The sequence below is a fragment of the Notamacropus eugenii genome, chromosome 6 (assembly GCF_028372415.1).
Source record: "Notamacropus eugenii isolate mMacEug1 chromosome 6, mMacEug1.pri_v2, whole genome shotgun sequence".
NCBI classification, from domain to species: domain Eukaryota; kingdom Metazoa; phylum Chordata; class Mammalia; order Diprotodontia; family Macropodidae; genus Notamacropus; species Notamacropus eugenii.
Window position 1 is genome coordinate 330,089,906 of NC_092877.1, and position 25,636 is coordinate 330,115,541.

At 42.0% G+C, this 25,636-nt stretch overlaps 2 long non-coding RNA genes across 2 annotated transcripts; one reads left to right on the top strand and one right to left on the bottom strand.

Moving 5' to 3' along the window:
• Positions 1-1,810: 1,810 nt before the first annotated feature.
• LOC140509963 (uncharacterized) lies at positions 1,811-6,194 on the bottom strand. The gene is made up of 3 exons (XR_011969022.1): positions 6,105-6,194; positions 2,973-3,064; positions 1,811-2,743 (listed from the first exon to the last, which is right to left on the bottom strand). It is a non-coding gene; the product is annotated as an uncharacterized lncRNA (long non-coding RNA).
• A 393-nt stretch (positions 6,195-6,587) lies between these two features.
• Positions 6,588-13,329, top strand: LOC140509965 (uncharacterized). The gene is made up of 2 exons (XR_011969024.1): positions 6,588-6,671; positions 13,092-13,329. It is a non-coding gene; the product is annotated as an uncharacterized lncRNA (long non-coding RNA).
• Positions 13,330-25,636: the final 12,307 nt, after the last annotated feature.

A 25,636-nucleotide genomic window follows, 5' to 3' on the forward strand; every position in this document is an offset into this window, starting at 1 on the left:
CTGATGTCATGGACCTCTTGGACAATGAAGGACAAACCACAACAATAGAGCCCCAAAGAAAACCTGCTCTCAAGAAAAGGTCTGAAACATATTTACCCTCAACAGCTCAAAGTGTTCTTTCCAGCTGTTCTTGTATTTTAATAAGGATCTAAATCTTCAGCTAAAAATGGGCTAAATGGCTGTACAAACATACTTCTGTAGGGGGTAACAAAAAGGATTCTAACCATAGATGCAGTTGGTCCAGAAGGGACAGACTCTCTCTAAGAGAATCTGGCCCTTAGCTGATTGGAAGATAAGCTGGGCTCTGAGGGACTCCATAGTGAAAGGACCTTGGGGGTAGTTTTGTCACAAAAAGAAACTGAGAAAGTTCATGCTTCCCACAGCAAGGGGAAGAAATGGAGTTATGGACTGTTCCTTTGGCTTTAAAATTCCATCGCGGAGGAAGCCAGTTCATCTTCCTAAAGGTGAGATCTCTGCTTGGAGTCTTTGTTCCACGTTGAGTAGAAGGATAAAGGCCTTAGGATAAGACAGCTCTGCAAAAGGTCTTTGGAGTGCCTAGATCCAGCAACTGCAAAAACCCGAGCAGCACCCACCAGGTAATCAGAGAAACCCAAAGTACAGATATTTGGAAGATCAAAACATTAACAAAAACCCGCTGACAAAAGATTAAAGTGAGTAAAAATCTGATGACTGGAATGTCATCGCTAAAATATAAGAGATGAACTTGGGGGAAAAAAAGGAATGTGGGCTAAATGCCAAAGAGTACATTCTAACCATAGATGGTCCAGAGGAAACAGCCCATTTCTAAGAGAATCTGGCCCTTACTTGATCAAAGGATAGGTTGGGTTCTGAGGGAGGAGCACTAGAGTGACAGGATACTGAGTGTGGTTTTAGCACATAGAGGCACAGATCAGTAAAGTATTACGAGTTGAGAGGTAGAGATGGTAGTCTCTGTGAAAAGGAAGTATATCTCTCCAGGGAAAATGTGCTCACTCCACCCCAGTGTTGGCAACTTGGCGCAAGGCCCTGTTTGCCTCACACTAGTTATAGCTCTGGTTAGCAATATAAATACTGAAGTCACTAAGGAAGAGGGCAGATATTTGATTGCAAAGGAACTCTCCCCCTGCCAAATCTAATATTCTACTGTATTAATAGAAATACAGTTTTTAGGACTAGGGAAATGAAAATACCACCACCATCTGCCTGGGCAGATCATATCTAGAATATTATTTTCACTTCTGAGCACCCCATTTTAGAAAGGAAATTGATAAACTAGAGAGTGTCCAGAATAGTATAAACAGGATGATGAAGCTTCAAAAGACCAGGCCATACAAGTATAGGGAGAGTGGCAATTTTGCTGCTGGTAGGGCTGCATGGTAAAGGTAAGCGTATTAAACAGAATGGAGCAGCCAGGGATACAGCAGCCAGAGCACCTGACCTGGAGTAAGGACGATCTGAATTAAAATCCAGCATTAGACACACATTAGCTGTGTGACCCTGGGCAAGTCACTTAACCCTGTTTGCTTCAGTTCCTCATCTGTCAAATGGGGACACGTTGGAGCAAGAAATGACAAACCACCCCAGTATCTTTGCTAAGAAAACCACACGTAGAGTCAGACATAACCAAAGGTCTGAATGACAACAAAAATAGGATAAAAGATTCTCCTGCCTCTGGCTGGTCGTCTTGTTGTTGCTCCAAATTGATCCACATGGCAACCAAGGGGCACATGGGGGTTGAAAAGAAGCTTGTCACCCCAACTCTACACAAATCCTTTGCAAATGTTTTCTATGGAGTCCCCAGGATGTTTTGAAAGAGCACAGAGTAATGACCAGGGAGTAAGACAGTGGTTGAAAGGCTATTTCTAACCCCAAGTCATATAGAAGATGGGCACCATGGAACCCAAACCCAGAGGAAAAGCAATTCAAAAGACAGCTTTCAAAATACCTTAGATGTGTTCTACCTCACTTGGAGAGTGTCCATAGACGCAGGGGGTAGAGGGTGGGCACCACAAAACGTTTAAGATGGTAGACTCCTCAAGCCAAAGCTACTTGGTCACTAAAGACCAAGAAATGGTAACAACAAACACAATGGAGATGCCTCACAGAGAGAAGCAACTAGTAAGAGGGTGTCCAATATGGGAGGGGTCCAGCAGAGACCAGAAGGAAGTCAGGTCCTCAGAGAAGGCAGTATACCTAATAATGTCACTAGGCATCAAGCAGCTTGGACACAGGTTGTCCCTGTACATGTTTCTGGGTCACAAGCATTGCTTTCATGATCTCTACCCCAGGGTCATATAGTAACTTTTAGAATAATTTAACCTAGTGTGCATTAGAGAAATTTTTCTTGTCACCTTTCTTGCTATATTATTGAATTTAATGTCTTTCACTTAGCAATCTGGTTAATTGGTAAAAGAAACACCTTGGTGGGGGCTCATGAACTACAATCTTGAGTGAATACTGACCCACGGTCAGAGCAACCAGTGAACCTATCCCAAAATGGAATGGGGTGGCTTGGGAGGTAAGGAGACTCCTTCACAGAAGGTCTTTTTAAATTTTGTTTTGTTTTCTTTTTTATTGATGAATTTTGTTTGAACATAAGCAGCAAATATAAACAAGCACACAAGCTATAAATAAAGCAAATTTTCTGGAAACAGTGAAGGGGGGAAAACGCCACCAACTATGGCAAAGACGCCGTTGAGAGCAACTGTGCAAGCAGCTGTAGATGTTTGTAATTTCTCTTGTGCTAAAAGGAAAGATACTTCTGTTAAAGGACACAACTTGTATAAACACTATGCTTTGTATTTAACCTGAGTTTCATTGCTATCAAATGTGGTCTTCATGTACTTAGCTATAGTAGTCAGGACACCGCTTCTTCTTTATTTGAACAAGCCATTCCCCAGGCCTGGAAATCATTCCCTCCTCTTTGCCTCCCTGATGCCCTGTATTCTTTAAAGGTTCAGCTCAGCTCTCACCTTCCTTCTGAAGCCTCCTCCAGTTCTGTAGTTGTCCAGGCTCTCTCTCCTTCAGTTGCCTTCTATTTACTTATCTGTGCATATATTACGTCCTTACAGGAGAACATAAATGCCCACAGGTCAGTTGCTGTTTAATTTTTTTTTTTGTACCTCTACACTTTGGACAATTCCTTGCACATAACAGGACATTAAGGGGTAGGATTTTACAAGTATTGAATATTGCATATGTTTTTGGACACAGTTGGTATCCGTTGGCATTGCTCTCCTGCTTTTTTCCTTTTTTAGTTTTCTAATCTTTGTTTTAAGTTGCATACAAGCTAAGTTCATTCTTCCCATCCCCATCTGCACTGGCAGGTTAGGCCATCAGAGGATGACTCTTTCTCAGCTCAAGGCTTTAGGGATAACTGAGGACTTCGGGAGGGTGGGGTGTCTTACACTGTTGCTCATGAGCCCCCATCCAGTGTGCTCCCTATTGATTACCACCTAGACAAATTTGATAGCTTTTAGAAAAGGATATGTACTAATAGTATATAGTAAGAACAATTTATATGAAAATATCCTCTCAAATGTTTGAGAGACACTGTCCTATATGTCCAGGGGAAAGTGAATTCACACTGAGAGAGCACAAATAGCCAAAAGGTAAATAACAGCTCCTGGTGATTGGAAATCCCCTACATGGAATTCTCATGAAGTTCCCTTTTGGTATGTATAGCTGCTGAGATCCAAGGACAGTGGCCTGGTAGAGTCATGAAGCTTCCTGTCTTCGCTATGTCTAAGCTGTCCTTGGATCCCAAATCAGACACTTCCCTAAGTGACTACTATTTCAAACTCGTTGTTACCAGTGCAGTCAGGCAATGAACATTTATTAAGCTTCTACTATGTGCCAGGCATGATGCTAAGTACTGGGTATATAAAGAAAGGTAAAAGGCAGTCCCTACTATCATGGAGCTCCCAATCCAATGAAGAAGACAACATGCAAATAAATCTGTACAAAGAGATATGCACATGCATCGTTTGTCATATATAACATGTATGTACACATTTGTATATGTGTGTCATGTGTAGATGTGACACCTTGGAAATAATCAAGACAGGAAAGGCAACTAAATTAAAGGGGATTGGGAAAGGCTTCCTGTAAAAGATGGGATTTGAAGGCAGTTAGGAGGCAGAGATGAGGAAGGAGAACATTCCAGGCATGGGGGACAGCCTGTGAAAAGGCATAGTCCTGAGACACAATGCAATAGCCCAGGCATAAGGTGATGAAGGCCTGAGCCAGGATTGTGCCAGTGTCAGAGGAGAGAAGGAGGTGAATAAGATAGAGGTGATGAAGGTAAAATCAAAAGGCCTTGGCAACAGATTGAATATGGGAGATGGGGAGAGTGGTAAGAAATGGCAAAAGGTCAAAGGTGACAATTGGGTTGTGAGTCTGGGTAACCTGGGAGAAAAGTGGTGCCCTACACGGTAATAGGGGAATCAGCAAGTGGGGAGGGCCTAGGGAAGAAAGATGAGTTTAGCTTTAGACATGTTGAGTTTAAGATGTCTACAGGATATCTAGTCCAAGATGTCCAGTAGGTAGTTGGAAAGATTTAGGCTGGATGAGTAAATCTGAAATGCATCAGCACAGAGATAATAAATCAATTTATGGGAGCTAATGAGATTACCCATTATATAGAGGGAGAAGAGAAGAGGGCCCAGGACACAGTCCTGTGGGCAGTTCAAATTCTCTGCCTTTTTGAAGTTTGCAAGGTCATCTTCTGGTCTAGATTAGCCTACCATCTGATCCAGCACCAGCACCATAGTGGCAGATGACTGAACTCCAGACTTAAAAACCCTCTGGATATTCTCATACTAAATCCACCTATCTTTCACCCAGATCTAGTAAGGCCAACACTATAATGAAAGATAAGAACTATTATAAAACAGAAAGCAGAAGAAAGACCTTCTAGGACCCATAACTAGGCCATAGAATAAGTCTGACTCTTTTATTGGACCAAGAACTACTCCCCCTGTTCTAGGCTAGTCCTGACTCAGACTGGTTTGTGGGCAGTTTAGATTAGATATTGAAATGAAATGAAATACACTCAACAAGGATATACAATGAAGACACTTCAAGGTGATTCCCTGTCTGTGAGTGGTTCATCATGGTTCATCAGCCAAGCTTCTAGAAATGGTTGAGCTACTCATGGGATTTTTTTTTAATTCAAGTAACCAGAAAGTAATGTCAGCAGCCCAAGGCTTTAGTCCCCTGTGCCAGTCTGATGTCAAGATCATCTCAATACCTTTAAAGTAAAAGTTAATCTAATTTTCTTGCAGTCAAGGAGTTAAGATCTTGATTCCATCACACACTCAAACACCAAAGATGCAGATGAGCACATTTTACGCCAGGCCATAGAATCTAGCGCTTGGCAAGCTGATGTCTCCCCCAGAAAGAGGAACATATAGCGTTAAAGCAGGATGATTATTGTAGAAGGAATGGTCACAGGGGCTTTTACTTCCAAAATAACTGACATAGAACATCCTGCCCCAGTCTAGAATAGCAGGTACTTCACTCCATCAGCAGAAAGTGTGTGAACAAACTGTCTCAAGCTGGGGGCAAGACATGTTTTGGGTTTGAAATCAAAGAGGAATTTGGCTTTTAGGCCACCTGGTATGTGCAAGTGCTTGTCTCGCCCTACTTCAATGTGGTGGCCTTGCTTCTGGTTGGAAACTTTTCACCTTAAAAGCTGCTTGTGAGCAAATATCTGAGAACAGAAGGACAAAGGAGGTGAAACAAAGGTGCATCATCCTTGGCCCACTAAGCCTGGGCCTAAAGGACCTACCTAGGCGCCCAAGTACTGAGCAAGTTTGCTTCATGGGCTTTGCTGTCTTCTTTCTCTAAGTCAGCTAAGTGAAAGGGAGAGTTCTGAGTTTCCATGGCAGGTGACTTTCTGGGTCCTGGGAGTCAGTTTAAAATGTAAATTTAATGATGCATTTCTAATCACCTTGCTAACCCAGATGCCCTGTGGAAAGGGCAAAATGTCTAAACTATGTTGGCTTCCACATTGGGGGTTTTATTTCTTTTGAGAAAATGTTAAGTAAAGACTACTTTTTTAAAAAAATCCAAGAATGAGATACAGAAAGACAACTTCTCACCAATGCTTAGATTTTCTCCCCCTGAGTTCTGGAAACAGTTCTTTCAGGATAGTCATTCCCTAAGGAATTCACCTCAATATTTCTCTTCAGTTTCTGTCAGAAGATACAGTTAACTTTTGAGGTCTTCTCATAGACTCCTCACAGGTGACAGTTAACTCCCTCGGCCCCATTCTCTCACAAGAATGACAGTTTTTAACTGTCCCATCTTAGTCTCTTAAACATAAGAGCTAACACTTTGTCTTTTTACTTAGGAAAGACAGAATTAACTAATTCTCTTGATACTTCAGCCCTCCTGCCTTAACAGTTAACTGTCAGGTGAACAAGATTCTTAAAGATACATTAATAGTGTCCATAGAATCTCTGAGAGTGCTTTTCAAAGTTGGTATTACATAAATCATCCTGTGGCCAGCACAGATCACAACCCTTACGTGTTTTGTGCATTGACACACACAACCATTCGCTAGTGGCCAGCCTTTTGGTGATAAGTCTGACTGATCCTCGACACAATCTGTGATCTAAGTCTTGCCATCTTGTTGGACCTACCAGAACTTGTGCTGCGCTGGCATAGTATGTGGTATAATATTCTTAACAAGCTTTGAGTTTCTTGGCACCACATAGAAATATGCTGTTCTGAACTTCATCCAAGGTCTTGAGGTTGTGGGGAGGATATAAACTGGACTTACTCCTTACCCACTTCCATCCCAGAGGGGTGAAGTAAGGAGAGAGGAAGGAAGAAATTGAAAGGAGGAAGGAGGAAAGGCCAAGGGAGAGTGAGTAATTAGAGAGGGCAAGGAGAGGATCTCCGAGCATTTTCAAAAGTAAGCCATTGAATGATAGCCAATGAGAAGACACAATGATTTGCTCTTCAGATATGAAAACTGACTAAGACCAGTCTACCATTCACCACACACCAGCAGAAGATAGGTGGTAATAACAATTAACTGACATTTATAGAGAATTTTAAAGTTTGTTAAGTCCTTTATAAGCATAGCTCATTTCATCCTTATAACAAATGTATAGACAGATGCCTACAGTGGTTACTATTCTTATTCTACAGAGGAAGAAACCGAGGCTCAGAGAAATTAAATCAATTGCCCATGGTCAAACAGGCTCAGAAGTGGGATTAGAAACCAGGTCTTCATGACTCCAAGCCCAGCCCTTGATCCACAGTCACCACTCTGTTGTCCAACTCTTACAGCAAGAGAGTCAATAGAACTTACTGTGTATATCTGTTGGACAATACGATGATCATGATGAAGATGAAGATGATGATGATGAAAGAAGTAGCATTTATATAGCACCTTAAAGTTCTGCAAAATTCTTGACAAATTTCATCTAATCTTCACAACAATCCTGAGAGGTGGGTTTATTTATTATGAAAATCCCTTTGAGACGTCTCAGTCACCTCAACTGGAAAATGAGAGGATTGAGGCCTCTGAGGTACTTTCCAATTCTAAATCCATGATCCCAGGATCTCCATCAGAATAAATTCAGACATTAGAATTATACTTTACTTACGTTATATAGATTATTATATTGTTATAGGTTATCAGAGCTAGAAGAGACCTTGGAAATTATCTAACCCAACTCCGTGTTTTTTACAGATGAGGAAATTTGAGCACAGAGATGTTAAAAGCAATTCAAAGTCATTTTCTAATGTATGCTACAGAAATATTATTTTGACCTTTCAAAATAACTGGGCAAGGCACTACACTCTCTCCCTTGCCAATCTCATTCACCCCCATACCCTTTTAATCTATAGATTTACATCAGGCCATGGTCAGTTTATCATCCAATTTTCCTATTACCATGCCGAAGGCTGTTAGAAATAGGAAATATATTTTTGTCTTCATCACAACCAACCCTACAAATTAGCATATGTCTACTTGCTTCTGGCCTGAAATAAATAAGACATAAATAAATTGAATTAACTTTTCCTTGCCTACCTAGTTCTTCCCTTAGGTTTCAAAGAAAATTTGTTTGTAGATTAACTTTAAATGCAGTGGGCCATACACAAATCCTCTTAAACAGATGACCTCACCTCCTTCTTCCTCAGGCTGAGACAGTCCAGTGTGAACTCCCTTATCCTCCCTTGGTGTCTTCTTCCATCTTCTCTACCTTAACTGAATCTCAGAAGATGAAGAGACTCTCCTCCTCTCTGAGGCTGACCCCTTCCCCTTCCCTTTGTGTCTGATCCTAGCCTCTTTGTTTTCCTCCAGGACTTATTCCCTCAGGCATCTCACTCCTGTCATCTTCAACATTTTTTTTCTCTACTGGGTCCTTCCATTCTACCTAAACAATCATCAGATCTTCAATATGCCAAAAAGCAAAAACAAAAAGCCTTTTCCTAAATTTTCCACCCTTCATATTTGACATTCTATATTTCTGGCTCTCTTCATTGCTTAACTTCTACAATAGAAAAAAATAAAGCATGGTTTTGATGCAGTTTAGGGTGCTGGGAACCCCAAGATGTCAGGGTAGAGGGCGAGTCTGCCTAGGAAGAATTCAGTCAAACCTTCCTGTCAAAGTAGCAAGGTTTATTATAATGCCAATAGAGCGGGCTAGATTCCTAATAAATCTGCCCCTTGACAGATACTCATACACAAAAAGAGAGACACTGAGATCTGGATGGGATTAAGGAGTGATAAATAGCCTTGGGTGGTCCAGGGGCACAGTGAAAGGAGTTAAGTGATCTGGGGTGGGCTAAGAGACACTGTAAAAGGACTGTGGAGTATTTAGGTGGACTGGGCTGGGCTAGATGCCTTGGGCAAGTCACTAGTGATCTGGGTTGCTGAAATGCACAGAGAAACTCAGGAACTGGGTTGCTTTCAAAGACATGATCTTTTCCTTTTAGGGGTCCCCATCAGTTTGGCTTCTGTCCCCAATACTCTATTAAATGGTAAACTTATGATGTCCTAATCTTCAAATACAGTGGCCAATCACTAGTCTGCTTTCTCCTTAACCTCTCTCTTCAGCATCAGGGTCCCGCAACACTGACTGCAAGGGTCCTATAACACTTGACCTACAACCCTTGATGCATCTAAGAAAATAAGGAAGGGAAAAAAATAGGGATTGGGAAAGACTTTCTGTAGAAGATGGGATTTGGAGGAAGGTAGGAGGCAGAGATAAATGAGAACATCCCGGGTGTCAGGGACCTTGTAAAACAGAGGCATTATTCCCCAAGCTCCTTAAAGTATTTTATTTCTGATACTTAAAAAAGTTTGCATGACCACTCAGTGTATAAAGCTCTCTCAGGGGACACAAGCTGCAGATACTCAGGGAAAAGTCATCCAGGGAACCAGACTCCCTGGAGCTGTGCTGCTTAGCCACAAAGAGGTCATACCTGGTTACTTGGCTACCTGGCTCTCCCTCTTCCCCAAATACACAACTCAGCCACCATAATACTGATGAACCAGAAAACAGATTTCAGCCCAGAGTCTCCCTCTTTTCATCTGTTGCCTATAACAGCAAATACACTCAGAGGGGGGACAGAGGCTGATACCCTTGAAAGGGCTTTCGATAGCAATGACAGTCTTGATGTTCCACAAAGTTACTCTTCTTCATTGTCATGGCAACGCTGTTGGTTACCCATGACCTTTTTAAAGAAGTCTCTTCCATATTAACTTATAAGAAGCCATGCTCTCCCAGATCTTCTACCTCTCTAATTGTTTCTTCCACTGACACTGTTCTCTTTATAATGCCCCTGGGACATTTCTCATGATTCTCTTTTCTTTCTACACTCTCTCCCTTGCCAGTCTCATTCACCCTCATAGCTTCAACATGCATGATTTCTAAATCTCCCTCTCTAGTTCTGACCTTTCTCCTGATGTCCAGACCTCAGTTCTCCCTGCCTGCAGGACATCTTCACCTGCTTACTGCACTATAACCTTGAACTTCTTGTTCACTCGTTTCAGTTATGTTTGACCCTTCATGATGCCATTTAGGGTTTTTCTGGTAGAGGTACTGCAGTGGTTTGCCATTTCCTCCTCCAGCTCATTTACAGATGAGGAAACTGAGGCAAAGAGGGTTAAGTGACTTGCCAAAGTCACACTGGGGTTTTCTTGGCAAAGATACTGGAGTGGTTTGCCATTTCTTTCTCAAGCTCATTTTACAGGTGAGGAACTGAAGGTCACACAGTTTGTAAGTATTTGAGACCAGATTTGAACTCAGGAAGATGAGTCTTCCTGACTCCAAGCCCCACGCTCCAACCACTGAACTACCTAGTTACCCCCTCCTCCAGCTTAATCTGTCCAAAACCAGAACCACTATCTTTCCCCCAAATCTACCTCTCTTTCTTACTTAAATTCAGTTTATTTGAAAAGAAAAAACATTTACTAAGCACCTAATATGGATGAGGCCATGTGCTCAATGCTTGGGATGCTAAGATGAAAGTCGTTCCCCTCAAGGAGCTTCAGTCTATAGCATCATTATTCTCTGAGTCTTCCAGGTTCAAGACCTTGGGGCTAACTTCAAAACTCTCTTCTCTCATTCTCCTCTTATCTGATCAGTTACCAGCTCCTGTCTCCTGTTGGAGTGTCCCTCTAAGATATGGATCCCATCCATAACCTTCTCTTGATTTCCACTTCTAGCCCACCTCCGTCCGAGCACGTACTCCCATTATCATTCACCTGGAGTTTTTTCTGAGTGATGCTAACTGAGACCCCCTTGACCAGGTTAGCTCTTTGATAAGAGGTGAACTCTCCTGGCCCTGGTATTCTTTGTCCCTTTGATTCCTCATGCATTATGATTAAATATTATATTAATGTTAAATAAATAATAATATGATTAAATATCCATATTGAAGAAAGAAGGTTTCATATAAGATTTTTACTCCATGTTTTCATATTTACAGGATTTTTTAAGTTGATAGTTATTGCTTATAATAATAATTTTACTTACAAGTATATATCAGTACCCAACTCAAATAGTTCCCCATTACTTAGCAGATAAAGTAGAAACTCTTCAGCCCAGCATTCAAGCCCATCCACCATCTGACTGCAGCCTACCTTTCTCATTTTACTTCATGGCATTCCCCATCACTTACTCTGAATTCCAACTAAACTGGATTACTTACTTCTTCCTGATTTTGTCCTGCTCTCTTTTACCTCTGCATTTGTCTTTATGGCCCCCCGAGTATTTAAGGAAATCCCTTTATCTACTAAAATTTCTTTTCCAAGGCCAAGCTTGAGGGCCATCTTTTCCATGAAGGTAAAAAGTGATTCCATCCTCCTTCAATGTCTTAGTTGCCTCTGATTGTCCTTCTCTGTGAGACAGCCTGAAGTCTCGGATAGGGGCTGGACTTTTAGTCAGAAGACGGTGCTTTGGATTCTGTCCCAGACTTGAGCTGGGTCCTGAGTCAGGCACTTAATTTCCCAGTGCCTCAGTTTCTTCATCTGTAAAATGAAGATATTAATAGCACCTATCATAGGTGAGGATCAAAGGAGATGTTTGTAAATCACTTTATAAAGGTTGAAATTTCGTAGAATATTACCTTTATTAGCTTGTTATCATCTTAATATATTCTCTTAATACCTTTCTAATTTGTATTATAACTATTTGAGTACTTGCTTTTCCCTCCCCACCCTAAACCCTACCAAGTATCTATAAATACCTCATAGGGAAGAGACTCCCATTTCTTTTTCAGTTTTGATCCTTAAACCTCACATATGCCTTGCACACAATAGTGATAAATAAATCATTGTTTAAATTACTTGTTCAAAAGCAGTCTAGTGTAGTGAACAGACAGCTAGCCTTGGGGTCAGGAAGGCCTGGGTTTAAGCCCTGCTATTGACAATTACTGACGTAGTCATTCTGAGCAAGTCACAACTTTGTAGAGCCCCAGGCAACTCTTGGAGGTTGTATATTGTAGAGAAGATGGTTGTCTGCTTTGGGAGATGGAGCTCCTTCCAGAAAGCTCCTGACATGTAATCACAGATCTGATAGGAAGGAAGGAAGGAAGGAAGGAAGGAAGGAAGGAAGGAAGGAAGGAAGGAAGGAAGGAAGGAAGGAAGGAAGGAAGGAAGGAAGGAAGGAAGGAAGGAAGGAAGGAAGGAAAGAAGGAAGGAAAAGGAAGAAGGGAAGGGAAGAAAAAGAAAGAAAGAGAAAAGGAAAGGAAGGAAGGCAAAAGGAGAAAAGGAAAAGGAAAGAAGGAGAAAAGGAAAAGGAAAGAAAGAGAAAAAAGAAAGAAAAGGAAAGAAAGGAAAAAGAAAGGAAAGAAGGAGAGAAAGGAAAGGGAAAGAACAAAAAAGAAAAGGGAAAGAAAGGAAGGAGAAAAAAGGAAAGAAAGAAGAAAAGAAGGAAGAAGGAAGGAAGGAAAAAGAAAGGAAGGAGAATAGGAAGAAAGAGAGAGAAATAAGAGAAAGACAGGAGGAAGGATGACTTGGTAGATTTTCAGACTTACAGGAAGCTTCATGGCCTTGTTTATTTCTGTGCGTCGTTCTGCACCCAGCTCCTGCCCCCGCCCCTTTCAGACACACAGGCAGAAGTTTTGTTTAATCTAGTACCTTTCACCTGGGTCTGATGTTTCTGAGATCTGAAGCCATAAATTGTGTCCTTAATGTGTCTGCTCTCTTCCTCCCATGATCCAAACACCAGATCATAAGGGGTCTCTCTTTCCTTCATTGTTCTGGGGTACTGGGGCAGTTTCCCCTGTGGGGGAGAGTAGATGTGATTTCCCCTCAGCATGCTCTCCTGGGATGAGCAACGCCTGTAATTTTCTGATCCTGAATCAGGTTACGGGCAGCAGTCCCTAATTTGGAGTTCTTGGTATGATTGGAAAGGGGCCGGAGCAGGCTCACCAGCTGCCCAGGACCTTTCTGTCAGGAGAAAATAGTCATCCTTGTCCATGTGCTATTATTTGAAGGAAACAATGAAATTCCCTAACAATAGCAGAGAGGAAATGTTAGGAAGCCCAGAAACATTGGAACCTGCAGAGAATTCCCAGCTCTCTTTGTGGCACAGACCCCAGTAAGGTTCTTTACTCTTTAGGCTTGACTGGGGGATGAACTTTGACGAATGCTGTTGCTCCAGAGACCGACGCTGGTCCCCATCACCCAAGAATGCTGTGGCACCAACAGCTGACTTTTAACTGTAGACATCAGGAGATCGGGGAGAAAAGTTACACAGAATGAACTGGCCCAAGTCAAAGTATTTGGCACCGTTCTTAAATTCTCCTCCTAGAATTCTGCCAGCGAACCTGCTCATTAAAGACTGAGTCAACCACCAATAGATTACAATCTTACAATAATACTATTTTTTTCTTCCAGAAAGGCACACCCCACCTCATGATTCATTCAACTTCTGGGCTTTGTTTGCCTTTTTTTTCTACTCATTTCCTGAGTTCTACCAACTGCCAGATCTGCTTTGGCTGCTGTTATTATGAGAGAAAGCTCATTTCCAGTTAATTCGGGGGGTCAGCATGCCAATGGGTACCAACAGCCCAACACATGATCAGAAGAAACTGAGAGAATCGGTGCTAGAAATGTCTGGCAAAGCTCAAACTGAAGAACTGAAAAATGAGGTGAATGACCAGAGGTCCAAAGGATGAAAGCAACAGGAGCCAGATTTTGGCTCAATAGGAGGAAAATACTTTTTTTTTTACAATTAGAGTTTTCCCAAAGTAGAGTGGGCTGCCCTGAGAAAGAGAGGGAGTGGGGCTTCCTCTGTCTTGAAGCCGATAATGAATGATGACTTATCAGAGATTCTATAGATTAGGGACATGGACCTTTCAGACAGTCTGGTGAAGCCCATGAGCCCTGTCTCTGAATGATGTTCATAACAGCATAAAATAAAATACATTGGAGTACAAAGGAAACCAATTACCCTGAAATAGTTATCAAAATATTTGTAAAATCAAGGTCAGAGCCCCCAAGTTAAGACTGTTATAGAGGAAATTTCTATTTCAGAGAGGGTCAGATTAGGGTATATCTGAGGTATCTTCCAGTTCTAGACACCATGAAGAATGTATGGACAGAGTGCATGACCAGGAGGCAGAGAGTAGTTGCTGTGTCTGACTCTGTGCCCCTATTTGAGGTTTTCTTGGCAAAGATACTGGAGTGGTTTGCCATTTGCTTCTCCAGCTCATTTTACAGATGAGGAAACTGAGGCAAACAGGATGAGTCTTGCCCAGAGTCACACAGCTAGTAAGGATGAGTCTTCCTGACTCCAGGCCTCACTGCTTTGATACTTTGAAGGACCTGTTGTCTCAGTGATGTGGACACTCCATCCAAAAGTACAGATCAAGACCCATTCATGCCTTCCCATGCTGGGGGTCTTTTGCCTATGTTCTCCTGCAAATGCTCCATAAGGGGTCCACCCAACGTGCTGGGGCCTTCTTGTCACTTTGAAGACACCATTGAAGTTGTCCATAGGTTATCCCTTTGTCCCTCTCTCTTGCCACAGGATCAGCCTACCCAGCCCACCCCCTTTTCTAGTCAGACTTCTGAGGAAATCCTTGATGCCACTTCTCATGTGATGTTCATTAGTGATATAGTGCCACCTCTCACATACATGTATGTACACATACACACATATGTTGTACAGGCATTTCTCTGTGTATGTATGTATTTATATATACATATATTCCCATATATTATATATAGGCATTAGAAGCAGCATAGTATGTAGATACACAGCCACCCACAGAGGCAGGAAAACCTGGTTTCAAATCCTTCCTCTGATATATTCCAGGTGTTTAAGCCCTACTAAGTCACTTCAGCACTCTGACCAACTCTTCAAGATTATAATTGTAGAGAAGGTGCTAAACTGCATTGGCAGGGAGGATATCCTCATCTGAAAGTTCCCTTTTCCAATGCCCAAACTCTCCCCCCACCTCTATCTCTCTTTCTCTCTCCCTCCCTCTCCTCTCTCTCTTCCTTCCTATCTGCCCATCTACCAATCTATCCATCTATCTACATACTTCTTATATTATCTTTATCTATCTGCATCTGCCTATCTGCCCATTTATCTATCCATCCATCTCTTGATATACATATGTATATATGTGTATAAATATATATACATATACACACACGTATATGTACACACTCAAACACTCAAATCATTCTGTGAGCTCACCAATTGGAGTTCCTTCCAATTATGGAGAGTATGTGCCCATTCATGTGATGGTTGTGACTCCTTCATGCTTTGAAACTTCTTCACAGGAGCTGCTGGAGTCAGTCAGTCAACAAGCGTTTGTTAAGTACCTATACAATATGTCAGGCACTCTGCTAGGCGATGGGGATGAAGGAAAAGCAAAAGAGCCCCTGCCCTTGAGGAGCTCATAGCCTAAATGACCTTATTTCCTTTTGCCCAACTTGTAATGGTGCTGGTGAAGCAATCTCACCATCTACCTGTCAACCCCTCCTTTATCCCCTTTATTCCTGTTCTTCACTGGAGTTCCTCATTGATAGTAGCCCACTGTGCACACGCCAGGAACCTTTCCACTGTCCTCTGGGTGATACTCGTTTCATTTTTGGGGAGCAATAGCATTCACGGCAACTTGGGCGCAATGTCTATCACCTCCTTTCTTTGCCTCTCCCAAGGAGTACCTGGGAGCCATCTATCTATTTAGTTCCAATATACTTCTTTCTTTGGATTTGGTTTATAGCAAGAATGTCCAGATTCAGCTGCTGCAGCTACTTATCTACTTACTAGTCTCATAAGTCTGTTGAGAGTCAAAAATCTGTATGATTCATTGCATCCTCTGCCCTCTCCTCCTGCCACTCTGTCACACAACCCTTCCTCACCTTCAGAAAAGGAAAAGGGGAAACCACAGGACTGAGGGCCATTTGGAAATGTTTCTAATGGAATACTATGATCCAAAAAGTTGCATCACCAGGTGGCCAACCTACTGGGAGTGAGTCCCACTGGGATAACTAGGTTGGTCCTCAGAAACAGAGACGCAGTCTGTTTCCAAGACCATATCTAGAATACTTGAAACACAAATTTTGTAAATAACCCTCAGTCCTGTGTGGCCCTCTTTATCTTCTACAAAGATGGCAGGATAATGGGAACAGGGACAGAAAGTGCTGCGACTCACACAGTTTTTACAGCATCATCAGTTTCTTAAAACCATTTTAGACAAGTTTCTAAACCAAAATTTTATTTGACTGTCGGTATACTAAATGTGTGTGTATAGATGTATGTATGTATGTATATTACATACACATACTTATATACTTTATTAACAATATTAAATACTCTATAAGAGGCATGGCAGTATGGAAAGTCCACTGAATTTGAAGCCACGAGACCTGGGTTCAAATCTCATCTCCACACAGTATTTTTCCTAAATTTGTGCGTGTGTGTGTGTGCGTGTGGGTGTGTGTGTAGGACAGAGAGCCAACTTCAATGCTAGGAACATGGAGGGTCGAGTTCTATTTCTGCTCCATGATGACAGCGTGACCCTGGGCCAGTGATTAACCTTTAAATCATCTGGGCACCTAAAGAAAGCACAGACCTGCCTCAGCAGAGGGCGTTTCTTCCCTGAGGAGGTCCCTAAACCAATAAAATCACAGGTCTAGTCCCATCTCTGTGTTACAGAAGTTCATAGATTCAAGAAGCCCTCAGAGGCCGACCCCTTCGTTTTACAGATGAGGAAAATGAGGCGTAAGGAAATGAAACTTGCTCCGGTTCCCACTGTCCTTAAATACGTTAATGAACAGAAACTCCCGACTTTAAAAGTATTTAATTTATTGATTTTTTAAAAATTTTCTATTGTTGATCTTTACGTTATTGTCCTTTCCCCTCCTCCTACAAAAAGAATTCTCCCTTGTGACAAAGAAAAACTACTAAGCAGAACTAGACAGCCTGACAATGTATGCCATAATCTGCCCCAGCAGCCCCTCACCTCTCCACCATGAAGGAGGAAGTATATTCTTTATTTTGGCACAGTGCCACTCTTGATGGTGAGTATGGTACCGCAGTTTTCTGTCTCTCCTGTGTCTATTCTTACCTTACTTACGTAGGTGGGGAAGTTTCTAAAGGTGACAAGGATGAAGGTTCAGGGAAGGAGTCCGTAACAGAATTTGCAGGGTATAGAGCCAGATGTAGAGCATCGCCCTGAGGAGTGACCTACAGTCCCCAAGCCAGCAGCAAATCAATCCAGCCCCCAAGATACCAAGTCTTGCAGGCAGAACTGTGACTCCACTCATTTGCTATCACATTTAGAAGTGAACTTTGGGCTGGTGGGGGTGGTGTGCAAAGTCTGTAAGCAACCACTTTAAATGGGAGGCTATCCTCCCAGTCCCAGATTGACCTGCCAGCCCAGACACCAAGTCTTGTTGGTGAGGGAACAGTGATTCTATCCATTGACTATGCCACATTCATAAGTGAACATGGTGGAGCTAATGCTTTGCAACAACTGCTCTGTCCTGAACCAACTATCCTGAAGGAGTGGACTGGGAGGGGGAGGAGGGTACCCCTGGTGTTGGGAGGAATGCTTTGTAACTTCTCTTCTTGCTACATCTTCTTGATGGACATTTTTCAAAAACTAATTAATATTAATTAGCTAGTCAGATTGATAGCAGGGCACTGATCAGTGTATTGATGACATTGAGAGATATTAACTGGAAATTGATATTGGGGAGAAAACACTAGAATAAGGGCTCAATCATAACATGCAGTTATTTAAGGTTTACAATTCAATTTAAATATATGACTTCATTTTATCCTCACAACAACCCTGGGAGGTGGGTCCTATTATTATCTCTATTTTATTAATGAGAAAACTAAATCAGAGAGAGGTTAAGGGACTTTCCCAGGATCACCCAAAACTAGACTCAGGTTCAGTGCCATAGAGCTGCCTCCAACTGATTGCATTAGAAAGACACCCCCCAATCCCTTAGGGTTACCCCCAGAATCCTAAAGGGAAGATGTAGTTAAATGTCCTCTGGGGACCTGACTCACTGCTGTGAGTGTGAGTTGGGATAAGCATCCCTAGTCGTCATATTGACTCCATTAGCTTTACAGAGATCTCTCCTCCTGTATCCATGACTGGCTCCTCGACCCAGACAGTTATTTACATAAAACCCAAACAACCAGATCCTTTTAAGCCATTATGAATATCAGAGATTACTTTTCCCTTCTTTTCAATTGCCTGTCTAACTTGGAAATGTCAGAATGCAGCCAGTAGGGCAAGGAACCAAAAAAGCAAAGTGTAAAACAGGGAGACCTTGCTGCTCTGGTACTATTTGCCAGTGTTTTGGAACGTGCCCTGTACGGAGTCCAGATGTAGAAGGATTCCTTGCTAATGGTGAGATTCTCCAAACAATTCTGTTCCCAGATGATGATGTACATATCTCAGTAAGCCCCAAACACAACCTCTTCCTCAAAATATATGGCAACACTTAAGACTTTTGGGTAAGCATTCCCATTGGAAAAACAAAATGAGTGCACTTAGGTCATATATCCAGAGCTAGAGAGAATCAAAGACGCCATGGGGTCTAACCCCATAATTTCCCAGTGGAAGAAACTAAGATTCATAGAGATTAAGTAACTTTTCCAGGGTCACACAGCCAAGTAAGTACCAGATGGAGAATCGGAACCCCTGTCCTCTGATTTCAAAGTTAATTCTCTTTTCACTGTACTATACTTCCTCAGGTAGTAGGGATGGAGTTCGTGGGAGAGGGGGCTAATAAGAATGAGATACATACCCCTTCCTCAAGGTGGGTGTTCACAATCTAGTTGGAAGGATAAAGAATCAATCGACCAGCAAGCATTTATTAAGCCTCTTCTATGTGCCACGGACTGTGCTAGCCATGGAGAATACAGAAACAATGGATGACACCATCCCTACGCAAAAAGTTTTCATTCTCATGGGGGAAGACAAGATATATGCAAACATAACAGAAATGACATGTGCAGAGCTGCCCAGTCTGCTTTGGGTCAACCACCTTTGGCTAAGGAGGCTTAACTAGATGAGCTTGAGCCTGAGCCTCTGGCTTTCTCTGCTTGTGTTCTTTCCCTGAGCATCGATGGTCAAAAGCTAATCTCAAGATGGTTATGTCCAGGCTTGAAGGCAATCTTTTTGAGTTAAAAAGGTTGTTTTAGCAGTCATATAAAAAGCTTTATGTTTTCTTGGTTTTAATTCCCAGCTTCTCAACAGAGAATAGCAATAGTTTTTGCTGTTACTTATTTTAGAAGTGAACTTTGGGCTGGTGGGGGTGGTGTGCAAAGTCTATAAGCAACCACTTTAAATGGGAGGCTATCCTCCCAGTCCCAGATTGACCTGCCAGCCCAGACACCAAGTCTTGTTGTTGAGGGAGCAGTGATTCTATCCACTGACTATCCCACAATCATAAGTGAACATGGTGGAGCTAATGCTTTGCAGCAACCGCTGTGTCCTGAACCAACTACCCTGAAGGAGTAGGCTGGGAGGGGGAGTACTTTTGCCGACATACTTTGAGAGCCTGTTGTGCTAAGCATTTCTTTTGTGTATAGGAAATAAGTAACAGCTGTATAGTGGCTCATACCTATGATTCTTACAACTAGGGAAGGCTGGTGGATCACTTGAGTTTGGGAGTTCTAAGATTCAGCAGGTTGAGAGTCAGTTGGGTGCCTGCACCAAGTCCAACACTAACATGGTGACTCTGTCAAGAGTGCAGGAACAAACTAAGTCAGAAACAGAGCAGGGCAAAGCTTTCATGACAATCACCAGTGAGGCCAGGCCCATGTCTAGCCACTTAAACTTCCAATCTGGGCAAGACAGGAAGACCCAGTCTCAAAAGACAAAAGGAGGTAAGGAAGGAAGCAAGGAAGGAAGAGAGAAAAGAAAGAAATAGTCCCGTACACGATACATAGTATACATTAAATATCTTTCTACTCCTCCTCTGTCCATCTTCTGGGACACCTTGGACATGAACCAAACCTTAGCTTTAAGTAATTTTCCTCCAGGATGCTCAGAGACAGGTGGAACAAGCCAAAATGTGTGAGAAAAGGGGGCCAACCCCTTCTATGGATGGTTGGGCTCTCCCAGGACTGAACCTGGTCACCAAGTGCATGGATCCAATGAGATGGGCCACTTAGGAGAGAGAAAGAGAGCTCAACACCCCTAACCCCTGGAGTCCCACAGTAGTTATAATTGTTAGACATATAAAAAGCCCGCAAACATTGCTTAGTAGAATATGATCACTACAAAATTCATGGAATAATGAATTTTAAGGGAGCTCAAAGGAAGAAAAGAGTTCTGTTGGTTAAACGTGTTCAGCAAAAGATTCACCAAGAAAGTGGGAATTGAATTGGGCCTTAAGACAATGGTAGGATTTTGACGTAGCCAGGGTGGGGATGGCATTCCTACAAGGAGAATGACTTGAACAAAGGTATGGAGGTGAAAATGCACAGAAGCATGCTCAGGAGACCATGATCTAATGTAGCCAGAGTTGTAAGGTTGTGTGGGACAGACATCCTACAATTTGACTTCCCCAATCTTATGTATGGAATTGTCATGGAGAAAAATTGCGGCCCCCTGAGGCTGGTTAACAATGGGAAAAACAGAAGCATATTATTTTTCAATTCACAAGAAAAATAAGGCATTGTAGAGAGTTCTGAGACATCGCACTTGTGTAGCCATTTCTAAGATTTAAAAATTTTAAAGATTGGATTATGGATGACCAAACCATCAAAGACTTGTTTGTAACACTTGCAACTTAATTTCATAAATCAGTACTGATGTACTTGGAAAAAAATAACTTTGGGGCATTAAAATATTTTTATAGGCAGCCATGGCAAGAGGTATCCATTGTGGCAGTCGCTGTAGGTGATATCCTTGGTCCAGGCTCCAGGTGAAAACAAACTCAGACAGTAAATATTCCTATAGATATATTTATAATTATTTAAGGACAAACGACCATCTTAAGGAAGTATGGCTGGTAGTACAAAATGAAAATTCCTATTACAGGGGATTTTCTGTTTCTTTTAAATAACCATACAGAACCAGAGGAGACTGTTTCTTTCAACGTTATCTCTTAAGAGAAAGATCAGAATATGGGATACACCCCTGATGGCTACTTTGCCATTTACAAACCTTTCATTTCTTCGCTTATGAGAAAGACTGCAGACAATCTTTTGTTGAAGGTCCCCATCCCTACTGACAAAGTTTCTTTCTTCCTGCCTCGGTAAAAAAGGTCAGTCTTTAAAAAGAAGCCTGGAGCCTAGGGGAAAATAAGCATGATGTTTGACAGACAGAATAAAATTGCTTAAATTATATTCAGGAGGTGGAGGTAAAGAGAAGAGAGGCCATGGCATAATAAAGAAAAGACTAGCCACAATAATCTTCATTTGAAAAGGAAATCTAGGCATCACATATATGCTGAATGTTCCCCTAAGCTTTGCCTCAAGGACAGACTTTGTTCCTGGAAGCAGGTCCTCCATCCTGAAGTATCCATCACTGCTGTCTGTCAGGACTTAATACAGCAGGCATCCAGGTCACTGGACCTCTTCACTCCCATCTTATCTCTTCCTTTTAAACCAGAAGACTACCCATGACTCACCATTAATTATCTCAAGTGCTCTTTTTTTGTTGTTAGGAAGTATATTACTCCATTTGCAAGCTCTGTGAGTCCACATATCTCCTCCTCCCCAACTCCCATGTGTCCATGTTAGTACAAAAGCATTATCACAGATGGTTTCTGATGACAAGCAGCATTCTGTGTTAAACCAGAAAGGGAGATAGAAAAGATTTGTTCCAGCTCTAGACACCAGACTGTTGGGAAATGCTGGGGAAACGTGGGGGATGGAGCAGAAGAGGCTACAACAAGCATCTATTAAGTACCCATAATGTGCCAGGTACCATGCTGAGTACTTTGCAAATACAGTTGGATGGAGAATCTTTAATGCAACTGAATAAGTAGAGCAAGGGTAAACCTCTTAAAGAAAAGAGTCCTTCTGGGTCCTACTCCCCAAAGATGTCAGAAGCATCCTCTGGAGCTTGACTTCATATCTATCTATCTATCTATGTATCTATCTATGTATCTATCTGTCTATCTGTCTATATATCTATCTATCTATCTGTCTATCTATCTATCTGTCTTCTATCTGTCTGTCTATCTGTCTATCTATCCATCTATCTGTCTATCTATTGATCTATTCATTCATTCATGCATGTCTTCATATATTCATTTGTTTGTTCGTTCATTTTTTTCTTTATCTATTTCTTCCTTTATTCATTTATTTGTTTTTGAGCCTGATTTCTAGAATGGTTGGTCCCACATCTCTGGAGAATTATTATACAATTCAAAATATTAGTCATACATGCTTTTCCTTCATTAAACTCCCCCCTCAAACACAGAAAGGAAGAGGGTGAGGGCAGTGTGCATGGTGAGAAAAAGGAGAGAGACATAGTTGCAACATCCTTGGTTGGTTTTAATTTTTTTTTAAATTTATTTATTTATTTAACTTTTAACATCCATTTTCACAGAATTTTGGGTTCCAAATTTTCTCCCCCCTTGTCCCCTCCCCCCACCCCAAAACACCAAGCATTCCAATTGCCCCCATCACCAGTCTGCTCTCTCTTCTATCATTCCTCTCTGCCCTTGTCTCCATCCTCTCCTCTGTCCAAATAACTTTGGGCCAAATAACTTTCTATACCCCTTTACCTGTATTTCTTATTTCCTAGTGGCAAGAACAGTACTTGACAGTTGTTCCTAAAACTTTGAGTTCCAACTTCTTTTCCTCCCTCCCTCCCCACCCCCTCCCTTTGGAAGCCAAGCAGTTCAATATAGGCCAAATCTGTGTAGTTTTGCAAATGACGTCCATAACAGTCGTGTTGTATAAGGCTGACTGTATTTCCCTCCATTCTATCCTGCCCCCAATTACTTCTATTCTCTCTTTTGATCCTGTCCCTCCTCATGAGTGTCGACCTCAAATTGCACCCTCCTCCCCATGCCCTCACTTCCATCGTCCCCCCCACCCTGTTTATCCCCTTATCCCCCACTTTCCTGTATTGTCAGATAGGTTTTCATACCAAAATGAGTGTGCATTTTATTCCTTCCTTTAGTGGAATGTGATGAGAGTAAACTTCATGTTTTTCTCTCACCTCCCCTCTTTTTCCCTCCACTAAAAAGTCTTTTGCTTGCCTCTTTTATGAGAGATAATTTGCCCCATTCCATTTCTCCCTTTCTCCTCCCAATATATTTCTCTCTCACTGCTTGATTTCATTTTTTTGAGATATGATCCCATCCTCTTCAATTCACTCTGTCTCTATGTGTGTGTGCGTGTGCATGTGTGTGTGTGTGTGTAATCCCACCCAGTACCCAGATACTGAAAAGTTTCAAGAGTTACAAATATTGTCTTTCCACGTAGGAATGTAAACAGTTCAACTTTAGTAAGTCCCTTATGACTTCTCTTTGCTGTTCACCTTTTCATGCTTCTCTTCATTCTTGTGTTTGAAAGTCAAATTTTCTTTTCAGCTCTGGTCTTTTCATCAAAAATGCTTGAAAGTCCTCTATTTCATTGAAAGACCAGTTTTTCCCCTGAAGTATTATACTCAGTTTTGCTGGGTAGGTGATTCTTGGTTTTAGTCCTAGTTCCTTTGACTTCTGGAATATCCTATTCCATGCCCTTCGATCCCTTAATGTAGAAGCTGCTAGATCTTGTGTTATCCTGATTGTATTTCCACAATACTTGAATTGTTTCTTTCTAGCTGCTTGCAATATTTTCTCCTTGACCAGGGAACTCTGGAATTTGGCCACAATGTTCCTAGGAGTTTCTCTTTTTGGATCTCTTTCAGGAGGTGATCTGAGGATTCCTTGAATACTTATTTTGCCCTCTGGTTCTAGAATCTCAGGGCAGTTTTCCTTGATAATTTCATGAAAGATGATGTCTAGGCTCTTTTTTTGATCAAGGCTTTCAGGTAGTCCCATAATTTTTAAATTGTCTCTCCTGGATCTATTTTCCAGGTCAGTTGTTTTTCCAATGAGATATTTCACATTATCTTCCATTTTTTCATTCTTTTGGTTTTGTTTTGTGATTTCTTGGTTTCTCATAAAGTCATTAGCCTCCATCTGTTCCATTGTAATTTTGAAAGAACTATTTTCTTCAGTGAGCTTTTGAATCTCCTTTTTCATTTGGCTAATTCTACTTTTGAAAGCATTCTTCTCCTCATTGGCTTTTTGAACCTCTTTTTCCAATTGAGTTAGCCTATTTTTCAAGATGTTATTTTCTTCAGCATTTTTTTGGGTCTCCTTTAGCAGGGTGCTGATCTGCTGTTCATACTTTGCTTACATGTCTCTCATTGCTCTTCCCAGTTTTTCCTCCACCTCTCTAACTTGATTTTCAAAATTTTTTGAGCTCTTCCATGGTCTGAGCCCATTGAGTGGGCTGGGATACAGAAGCCTTGACTTCTGTGCCTTTCCCTGATGGTGAGCATTGTTCTTCCTCATCAGAAAGGAAGGGAGGAGAAACCTGTTCACCAAGAAAGTAACCTTCTATAGTCTTGGTTTTTTTCCCTTTTCTGGGCATTTTCCCAGCCAGTGACTTGACTTCTGAATATCCTCTTCACACCCACTTTGCCTCCAGATCTGCCCAGCCAGCACTTGGGGTCTGAGATTCAAATGCTGCTCCCCAGCCTCAGGGCTTCCACGGGAGCGGGGCTGCTATTCAGTGTGAGATCAAGTTCAGGTGCTCAGGTGGGGGCAGGGCTGCCTCACAGGCTCAGTTCCCTCAGGGGGTTTATGCAGAGACCTTCAACAACGGATCTAGGCTCCTGCCTGCTTGGGGAGCCCCTGTCTGCTCCCACCTCTGCTTCTGCCTCCCAAGGGGGCCTGAGTTATGGGGGCACTCCACTCCCCTCTCGACCCACCAAACAGACCCTCTCACCGACCCTTGTCACCTGTGGGTGGAGGGACTGGCGCGGCTGCTGGAGATTCTGTCCCTGAAGCCTGCTCGGATCTGCTCCCCACTTAGATCAGCTCCTCTCAGCGCTGGGCGGCCAACGCAGGGCTGGGCTCTGCTCCGCGTCTGCAGCACAAACAACCCTTTGCGAGAGGTTTTCAGGCTCTCTGGAACAGAAATATCCGCTCCGCTGTTCTGTGGCTTCTGCTGCTCCAGAATTTATTGGCAGTTCTTTTTTACAGATATTTTATGGGCTGTGGGTTCGGAGCTAGCGTATGTGTGTATTTCTACTCCGCCATCTTGACTCTGCCCCCAGATTCTCTCTTTCTATAGCACTCCTTTAGTCTACCCCACTCACTCAAGCTTGCATCCTTGGAAATCTTGGTTTAATTTTTTAAGAAAAAAAGAAAATTGTCCATTGAGAATTATTAAAACATCTTTAAAAAATGCAGAGTTCATAAGTGAAGACCAGAAAAAAAACCCAGAGAATGAGGACAGCTTTGAAAGCTACAGGTTCAATTTATCACATACTTGAAAAGCAAGCTGTACATAATAGAGCTCTCCTGTCTCATGTACCATGCTTCTGCTTTGTAGTACTATGAATATGGATGGAAATGCCCATTGTATTTAATGTTTGTTAAAATTAGAATAAAAATAAATTTAACAAAGAGAAGGTTATCCATAGTGAATTCTTTTTCTTCAAG